The 10,203-nt window shown below is 45.3% G+C and overlaps 2 non-coding genes across 2 annotated transcripts; both read left to right on the top strand.

Annotated features, from left to right (window-relative positions):
- The first annotated feature begins 5,896 nt into the window (after positions 1-5,896).
- Positions 5,897-5,968, top strand: trnat-cgu (transfer RNA threonine (anticodon CGU)). Its single transcript has one exon. It is a non-coding gene; the product is annotated as a tRNA-Thr (tRNA).
- A 238-nt stretch (positions 5,969-6,206) lies between these two features.
- On the top strand, positions 6,207-6,278 carry trnat-cgu (transfer RNA threonine (anticodon CGU)). Its single transcript has one exon. It is a non-coding gene; the product is annotated as a tRNA-Thr (tRNA).
- The last annotated feature ends 3,925 nt before the right edge of the window (positions 6,279-10,203 follow it).

The raw sequence follows: 10,203 nt of genomic DNA, 5'->3' as shown, positions 1-10,203 counted from the left end.
ATCACCAATTAACCTCAGCATGTTTCTGGACCGTGGGAGGAAGCCGGAGAACCCGGAGAGAACCCACGCTGCACGGGGAGAACATGGAGACTCCACGCAGAAAGATCCCGGGTGTCCTCACCAGGATGCAAACCGGCGACCTTCTAGCTGCGAGGCAACCACTGCTCCACCTTGCAGCCCTTACCTGAAGTTCAAAAAAGCAAATGAAGAGAAAAAGCAGCGCATACAGCAGCACTGCTTCTCTTGGCTTCCACCACTACAGCAGCTCCACCTACATGAATGTGCTTATTTATATCCTGTAGGAATGAATTCAAGATTGAATTTACACCTATTAGTTACAAGGAGAAGTCCCCAATCATGTTGTTTCCAGACACAAACAAGATGCTAATTCCAGATGGAGACAGAATAACAAACAAATTGAGAATCCCCAACATGCTAAACAGGATTTTATTTACGATAACTGTGAGTAATCCATCATGTGTGTGTGTAACGAGGTGCAAACATAAACCAGCGAAACAATCAGGAATTAGTATATCGTCCATCTATTACTGGAGCTGAAGTACCTCAGAGCAGAAGGATTCCTATCAGTCAGTAGCTGAACCACAGTCAGGTGACTGCAGTGATCCTCTTCCTCCCCTCCAGGAAGCTCCGGCGAGTCGAGGCCTCGCTGCAGAGCAACAAGCAGCTGGCCTTCAGCGATGCTTAAATCTGCCGTCGACACACAATCAGACGTCACGCCGTCGTTACCTTTCAGCCGGCCAGAGACAAGCAGAGCGCCGCAGTCTCGCTCGCTGCCGCCTCAAAGCTCCAGACTCCACGCGGTGAATCACAACGAGCTGTGATGCAAATATCTTTTTGTAATGAGCTCTAATAACAAGGATCCTTTTGCTTTGTGACGGGGGGGAGGGAGGGCGAGAGGCAGCAACGCAGCAGGTGAGAGAGAGAGGGATGTTTTATCTGTTTCTTTCCCTCTGATTGAATCCAATTTTCTTGCTTTCAATTAATTAAAACTCGGCGGATGAAACTCTTCCATGCATGCTGAATATGCAAGCGCATGGTGATTATGAGTCGCACGCTGTTTGCACGTCTCCTCCCTTTGCCACACATGCACACCGTCTCTCATTATCTCACACAAGACTTGAAGTGTTGAGTGTGTAAAACTGTGTTTGACTTTACGCCCTGCATTGCTTTGCTATAATCTGCTGATGTAAACAAATGCATTCAGCGGCAGCAGCATCCAGTGTTAAACCACCAATGTTGTGTTGACCCGTCCGTCCACCCCGACATCCTTCTGTTGCTCCATAATACCATCACTTGACTTGTTCTTGCTCGTTCCTTTGCTGTGTTGATGCAATATTGGACGACAACCACCTACTGTTGTAGGTTTATAGCTACGTGATCGTGTTGCACAATCACGTGTGAGCAGGAGGTGTTGTGAGTCTGGATTCCACGTGGATCCACATGGGGATCTGTGGTGCAGACATCTTGTAGGTGTGCTTTTGCAGTTTCACCGTCGACTGGCAGTGTGAGGATTCCCGTCAACAGGCCCAGGATGAGCCAACATCCATGTCCAGGATCAAAACGACTGATGGCGGTTGAGTCTACAGCTACAGCTAAGACCAGAGAAGGTCAGGAGCTCCACCAGAAGCATTCACCAGCTTCTCCACTGGGAGTCACTGCATGTTTAAAGCTTTATGGCCTCCACCCCTGTTCACCAGCTTTGACTCAACTTCTTCCTTTTCTCTAAAATTAATCTTAAACTAAAGGGTCGGCATTTTGACCCATGTGGAGGAGATCCAGTCTGCAGCAGATTGTTTTTTAAATGTGGTAGAACAGTTGGGAGTGAAGCATCCTTACACCAGTCGATGCTCAATCAGGTACAGTTTTAGCTTTTTAAAGGAGCAGACCTGGAACTTCTTGAACCCATTTCATATAAACTCTGCTGTAGATGCCAACATCTCATTTGTTGTGAGCAGAAGTTTACTTGCACGCATATCATGGCAGTCTTGAGTTTTTCAGAGGAACGTTTCACACACTTGAGTGCAACAGCAGCGATCTGCAATGTGCCGACAACACATGCAAGTTGTAGTCCATCCATTTTCTTTACCTGCTTTGTCCTGAGGAGAATCATGGAGAGTTGGAGCAGCTGATGTCGGCCCAAAGACAGGTTACACATCGAGCAGGTCACCACAGAGCTACCAGAACCATGGCTCAACCCAACATGCATGTCTTTGGATTGTGGAGAACATAGAACTTCACACAGAAAGGCCCCATCAGATCCAGAAATCCAAACCTGGACCTGTAACTGCTATTAAATTGATGTAAAAATAAGGCATATGATATCTGGTTAATGAGCCATAAACAGCATCAGCATGTCGTTAGCATCTCTGGTATATGTCAGTAAAAATAACGCTTTTCAAGACACTAGAAGATGCTGCACAAAGTAGACCAGAATGCAGAAGAACATCTAGAAAAAGGGGCTATGAGTTGAGAAGATGTGTCTATATGGACCTCCTGAGGATCCTGATGCTGGAGGGGAGTGACGTGCGGTGTGTGATATACGGTTCAGTAACAATCCAAAACCCAACATACCACTCAGGACTGTGTGCATCAATTGTCCACCAGCCTTGACCCCAGCTGATGCACTTCTGACACCATAAACATGGATTCATCTTCAGAATACAAATATAGCTTCCACGTACGCCCTGAACATCGATTCATGCTCGTAAAACCGTAATCAGATTCCAAACAGACAGAAGAAGCACCACAATGCAATAAACCTGCTCCACCATTTACCCATAAATGCTCTCAAGTCTCACCATGAACGCCTCATTTTTATTGTGCTGCTGCTTTTGTTTTTGCTCCTTTTTTGTCCAACCTTAACCCTTCTTGCATGTGTGTCTCCAGTTCATTAAGAGTAGGTGCATATTTTCATTAAAAAAGTTCAACTAATGCAGCTGCAGCTCTCTCCCCAGATGTTTGGGCGCTACCATCAGGGTCTGAAAGGTACAAAAACTGATCCAAAGTGAGCTCGCTACCCGTTTTTAACTTTCCGCTCATGTCCGTTCGAGGCTAGCAGCTCGACGCTACATTAGCTGAACTAGCAGAGGACAGTCGGGAAGAAGAATGCTCTGAATAACGAAGCTGATTCATCTTGTTCATCGGCATTGATTTTCTATTGCGAGCGTGTCAGTGTTAAAACAGTGCGCTGCTAAATCACCGGCTGTCGCGTGTGCAGGCGCTGGAAGTATTAAATAATGCAAAAATGCCGGCATCCAGCCAAATTGAGGAGCACGCTGATTAATCCTGACACACAGCGTTGTACATCGCCATGTAGTGGCGGCGGCTCTTTCTTTATCTTGTCTCCTGTTTTATTCTTGACAAAGTGTCACGAAACCCCAGCCTCCGAGCTCCTCGTCTTCCTCTTCAGCCTTTTTTTAAAATTTTTACAACCGCTGCAGTCCGTCCTCGTGAAATCGCGCCGCGCCTCGCAACAGATGAATAAGTTAGCGCCGCTCTCCGAAGGCTGGATGTACAATTAATATTTAGACGCGTGCACAGAGAGGCGTATTTGTTCTCGCTCAAGTTCAGTTTGGAATACATATCCATAATCACACGCACACAAATAACTGACAGAAACGTCGGCAGCGGGCCGCCGCCGCAGCACTTAGACGCACTTTCACGTACATTAGAGCTCCGCGGCGCCGAGATCTGTCGACTGCAGCCTCAGTAGAGGGTCCAGATCATTTTCATACTCATCCAATTATTCAGCGAACGTTGGTGCCAAGCGGATGGAGGCGTTTTCATCTTCTAAGATTCCTCTCCCATTAGTGCAGAAATGCCGAACCACAGGGAAGAACACGATCACTCACTGCTTTGTGTTGTGTGTGTTGTGTTTTCTCGTGTGTGTGGTTTGTCTTTCCCTTTTAGGGTTTGTTCAGAGCCTCTAGATCACGCCAGGAAAATGCATCACGCGTGCTCAACGGAGCTGCCAGAACGCATTTAGCACTCGGCTCCGTGCACATCTGCAGACCTTTACTTCTGCAGCCGCCTGAACTCAAACCGCAACCGGAGCGACGGGCTGCAGCCGAGTCGCCTGCAACGTGTCAGAGAGTCGCATTTATTTGAAAAACGGAATATTTCTGAGTCATGTTTGTGTTTGCTGCAGATGGTTCTTGACAAATGTGCTCGAGCTCCTTCAAGCCAAACACATTTCACGGGCAGAGGCGGCTTTCATCGCAAGCTGGATCTCGCTCTTCGTAACATTTTGTTCAGAGGAAATGTTGTCTTCAGGCGGCAAACACTCAGAAACAACCACATGCACCATTTACTTGTTTTAACAATTTGACCACACTGTGAGGATTTGACCCTGTTGGCAAAAATGTGCGGCGCCACACAAACACTGTGGAGTGCAAACACACGCATCCATTGTCAGAATACATTTGAGGATCTGGCAAAGTTTTGACTTGATTCAGTTGTCATAGCCGGCGGTATATTAGACTTACTCTAAAAAGAAAATTTGATTCCTGCCCGCTCGACCGTGAGGTGTTACATTGGGCTCATTGTGAGCAACACACAGGCCGCGAGTCGTGCAAAGAGTGTGACTGTGTGCGCTTTAAAATGCAGGTTGGGAAAGAGGGAAAAGCAATGATGCATCCAGAATCCAAATCAACACGACGAGAAATGTTTGTAAAGTCATTGTTTCTGGGAGGCTGCACCGCGGAGCAGTGAGCATGAGCCCAGATCTCAGAGCTGCAGCGGATAGACGCCTGTTTTAATGTATCGCCTGAATTTTACAAATAGACACAGAAATACAAGAAGAAAGAAAGAAGGCAGCTGGATGAAGCTTTATTTTAATGGTTCTGTGTTTTGCTTCCTAACTCCTGGGAACTTTGCTCATAATCTCCTAATCATTAGTCTGTATTTGACTTTAAGTTACAAGAAAGCTCTGTGCAGTTGGGGAAATTGTGAACGTGAACATTCCATAAAGAGACGTCAGTTTCCGTCACAGCAGCCAATAAAGACCCACAAAGATTCATGCCACAGCATTTCAATCAGATTCAAGTCCAGACGTTGACTTGTCTGCTCCAAATCCTTCATTTTGTTTGTTTTAAGCCGTTCAGAAGTGGACCTGCTGGTGGGTTTTGGATCGTCGTCCTGCTGCAGAACCCAAGTGAGCTTCAGCTTGAAATCACCAACTGATGGCCGAACGTTCTCCTTCAGGATCTTTTGGTAGAGAGCAGAGTTCATGGTTCCATCAGCGAGTCATCCAGGTCCTGAAGCTACCAACACACACCACCACCACCATGTCTGACTGTTGCTGTGATGTTCTTTATCTGATGTAATGAGACACACACGTTACAAAAAGTTCAACTTTGGTCTCATCAGTCTGAAGAATATTCTCCCAGAAGTCTTGGGGATCATCCAGATGTTGGTTTGCAAAAGTAAGACGAGCCTTTATGTTCTTCTTGGTCAGCGGTGGTTCCAGCCTTGGAGCTCTGCCATGGAGGCCATGTTTGTCCTGCAGTCTCTTCCTTACTGTTGAGTCATGAGGCCTGCAGTTCTTTAGATGCTGTCCTGGTTCCTCTGTGACCTCCTGGATGAGTCGTCGCTGGCCTATTGGGGTCATTTTGGTCCACCATTGTTCCATGTTTTCTCCATTTGTGGATGATGGCTCTCAGCGTGGTTCACTGGAGTCCTAAACCTTCAGAAGCGGCTTCGTAACCCTTTACAGACTGATGGATGTCAATCACTTTGTCTCATCTGTTCTTGAATTTCTTTGGTTCGTAGCATGTTGTTGCAGCTTTTTGAGATCTTCTGTCTGATTCATTCTGTCAGACAGGTTCTGTTTCAGTGATTTGTTGATGCAACATGTCTGGAGCTAATCAGGCTTAGTGGCGTGGTGGCCAAGTGGTAAGGCGTTGGTCTCGTAAACCAAAGATCATGGGTTCGATCCCCATCCATGCCTTTAAACATATCGACCACCATTTAGATAAGTGTAGAACCTCCAGGTCTGGAGGTGATCGGACTTGGGTGTGGTCAGCTTTCCAAAATAATGTGATTAGCCACAGTTACTTCATGACTTAACAAGGGGGGGAAATACTTCTTCACACAGGACCAGGTAGGTCTGGATAACTTTTTCACTGAAGTCAGTTCCCCTTCATTCTGTTTTATGACCATAATAATGAAACAGTAGAAGTGTAGACGGCGTGGTGGCCAAGTGGTAAGGCGTTGGTCTCGTAAACCAAAGATCATGGGTTCGATCCCCATCCATGCCTTTAGAGCATATCAACCAGCATTTAGATAAGTGTAAGAATGAGTGAATGTTCCAGATGTGTCTCTGCCAGATGTGTTAATGGGCATGTCTTTGGTGCTATGCTAAATACATATGAAATATATCCCATGGCTTCATGATGAGGTAATGCTGAAATACAACAAGTGACTGAGTCTATAATGAGTTTGTCTCCATCAACAGGCCCGAGTGAGATCTGGGAAAAAATAAATTCATCATTAATCAAAGCTATTAACTGGAGACTAAAAAACAGCCGTATCATAATGAGTCAGTGGCGCTGATGTTATTAAACCTTTTCTAACTCTGCCAGACTTGTTGGAAAGAAGCACAACAGATGCTGCTTTCAGTTTCAGTCACAGTGGCCTCTTTATTAGGAGTGTGACTGATAGAGGGAGGGCCTGAGGTTAACCCCGATAACGCTACGATCAGACCATCTGCAACGTGTTCGTCCTGCTTGTGTTAGTGAACAGCAGCAGATTATTACTAATGACAATAAAATTAATTTAAAAAAGAAGCGTTTGGCTCTGCTGGCTGCCACAGAGGAACGTTTAGGAATTAGATATTACAATATTTACTGCTGATGATTAAGGAGCCAAAGTGCTTCTATTTGCTTTCCGTTTTTCTTTTTTTGGGGGTAGATGCTTTTGCTCTGAGAGGAAAACGAGGAGAAACCAACATTTCCGCCCACTTTCCCTCTTATTGCTGCTGCATTTGTTTCCGACAGGTCAGTGTCAGTTTCCTCAAGGTTATCCATGAACTAATCGGACTAACTTTTGTGTCCCTTTGATTAGATAATTTACCAAGCATCCTTTTTATTTATACATATATATGAAACTCTTGAGGCGTCTTCAGTTGTTTAAGGTCTTATCATCGCCCCTAAAAATGTTGTATCGTTTAAGACCAGGACAGGAAAACAGGAGATTCTCTAACACTGACAAACTTGACCACCCCACTTTTCAATCAGCTCATTTTCTGACTTTGCAATTAGCTTCCATCACCTTTAAAGTCATGTTTTTTCCATTGACCATATGTATTTTATCTTTTAGTCTTCACTTTGTCAGAGTTTCATGTGGTGTTTTCTGAAATGCAGCAGGTAACGTCCTGATAAAAGGCTTCAAAACTCACAATCTACGCGTCCTGCCGTCACCTTTGATTTCCTACAAAGCAGAAACGATAACGACGGCAGCTTCCTGACACGTAGCTGCGCTTTATTCATAATTACTGCGCTGGAGGTAAATCTGCCGTACGTACCTGCATATGTGCTGTTTTACTTCTGTGTTTATTTAAAACAGTGCAATTACACGAGTTCCATCTGATACGAGCACAAAGCCGATCTGTGTGTTGACAGCGTTCCAACAATCAAAACCAGCCCGCTGAGCTCGGCGCAAAACGCTGGAACTGTTTCCCGACACAAACTGTTGCGAGCGAGTCGACCGCAGAGCCGCACAAACAAATAAACGGCAGCCAACTGTTTCAATTAACGATATCCGAGCCGACGGTTCGCATCAGCGAGCAGACCGGGGACGCGTCCGCACCGTAGATGTTATAAACGCTATAACATAGGAGCCAGAGGGATTAGAAAGACCAACGTCAGACGTGTTCTGACCCAGAACATCCAGAAGAACAAGATCGTGTGAGTGGAGGTAAAGTTTCTAAACTTTACTGTTCAAGAGCTTCTTTGGGCTTCAAACTGAAGATGGTGGAAAACGAAAAAAAAACTATAAACAAGTTATTCTCAGAAATTTAATCGTAGCAACTGGACTTGCTTGAGTTCTTTGAAGACGTTCCACCTTCATCCAAGAGGCTTCATCAGTTCTGACTGACTGGTTAGGAGTTCCACATACTGATATCCTAACAACTCGCATAATGAGGGGGAGGAGCAACAAACCCCCAACTGAAACCAAAACTCAGGTGTTAATGGCTCCTTAAGCATAGAAGTATCTGGAACTCCCAACTAGTCAGTCAGACCTGATGAAGCCTCTTTGATGAGAGGTGAAACGTCTTCAGGAAGTAAGTCCAGTCGCTACGACTAAACAACGAGAATAACCATGACCTGGATGACTGAGAATCTTCACAGACCTCTATGAGCGAGTGTTCGTACTTCTTGTCTCGTAGACTTTCTGTAGGACTTCATCCATCAGACTGTCATTAAATGCTTAGATTTAGACCCAAGTACAGGTTCAAAGCAGATTCTGGCAAAAGAAGATTTTAATCAAACTAAAGTTTCTTACAAAGCTGGCAGAGCAAACACAGGACGGCAGGAAGTCCTAGGAAATAATCCAAACTAAAGCTCCTCGTGAATATCTGATCCAGAGAAAACCAAAATAACCCAAAAACAACATAAATACAATCTTACCGTTCCCTGAGACGACCTGGTTCTCTGAACGATAAATGATCTCCTGACAGAGCGACAGGCAGAACGTTTCCCTCTTCCTGCTCTCTTCCCTCACCTGGAACAACTTTCCCACTGAGGTCAACCACAAGTGAAATCTGAGCTGTACGGCCCAATTAGCAGCTTATGTAACGGCGAGGACTGTTCAGCACGCTGCACAAACACATTTTATCATGAACAGTCCAGGGCTGTTTGAAGTACGACTGAAACATCGGTGTTTGAGGTAAAACAAGCTGAAACCATTTGGTTCATCCGGTTCTTTTCTGGACAGATGCTGAGCCTGAGAAACAACAACCTGCTTCACTTAGTTAGTAAAGGACAACTTTTGTCTTTGTTTTTTTAAGGAACGAGCTTCCACAAAACACTATAAACTCAGTTACAGACACTTATTCAGGTTGATGTTGGGCCTTACTGTGGGTCTGAAAAGTGATTTTGTGGATTTAAATATTTCCATCTGGAACAAAGTTATGAAGGTCTGGTGTTGTAGTTGAACCATGTTTCTATGTTTGACGTGTACGGTCTGGTTTTGGGATAACGTCCTCGCCTCTCTGAGTTCCAGTATTTGGTCCAGATCGGGATCTTTGGGGAGTTTGGTTGAGCTCTTTTTGCAACGTGGGCTCTTGGTCTGGTTCCTCGATCCAGTGAGTGTCAAAGGAAGCAGATAATTAGCGTCGCTTATTTCAGCTGTCAGTGGTTTTAATGTGGTTTGTCAGTGTGTTCAGCGTTTAGTCAGTGTCGGGCTCCAGGGGATGTGGCTATTTCCTGGTATGTTTCAGTGCAGCCCTGATAGATGTATGAAACCTGGAAAGATAAATAAAGCAGTGACATTTAAAATATGTCAGCACTGCTTTACAGCGCTGGAAATATAATCTTTAGAGTTTTTGTGTGTTTACTGAATGTATTCTGTGTCAAAATGAACCCGCTAACGAGAAAAACAAAGTCATCGGCTGCAAACAAGCGACTCTGCTCACCAGCAAACACTGTGTTTGTTTATGGGCTCTGACTGAAGTGGATGTAATATCAGGTGTGGTGTCGTTCGATTATCATCCATCCCTCCAGCGCCGACCCGACCAGACCTCCGCCTGGCTCGCCTCCAGCTGCTGTGTGAGTTCACTCAGACTGCTATGCTTGTGGGGACCAGTTTGAGTTTCATATCGCTGCAGTGAGGAGCTTTCTGCGGATGTTTGAGGATGTAATTAAGTTTATGTAAAGTTTAGGCGCTCGGCTGAAGTTCAGGGAGAGATTTATGTCGGTGAGTGTAGTGATGTGAGATGAACACACATCAGGCTTCTGCAGACACACTGTTCACTGTACAGACGAGGTGCAAAGGTGCAGACGGCTTTTTAATCGATTGTTTCCTGCCGTAGCTGCATAATTGATTTTTGACACTGTGTGGAAGCTTTCTCTACACACACACACACACACACACACACACACACACACACACACAGATGCAAACAGACAACAAGCGAACAGAACAGGAACACATGCATTATTACGGAGCGCCTCCTGAAATGTG

The sequence above is a fragment of the Stegastes partitus genome, unplaced genomic scaffold (genome assembly GCF_000690725.1).
Source record: "Stegastes partitus isolate 25-593 unplaced genomic scaffold, Stegastes_partitus-1.0.2 Scaffold1280, whole genome shotgun sequence".
Taxonomy (NCBI): domain Eukaryota; kingdom Metazoa; phylum Chordata; class Actinopteri; family Pomacentridae; genus Stegastes; species Stegastes partitus.
Note: the sequence above shows the minus strand (reverse complement) of the source record. Positions and strands in the feature narration are given on the sequence as shown.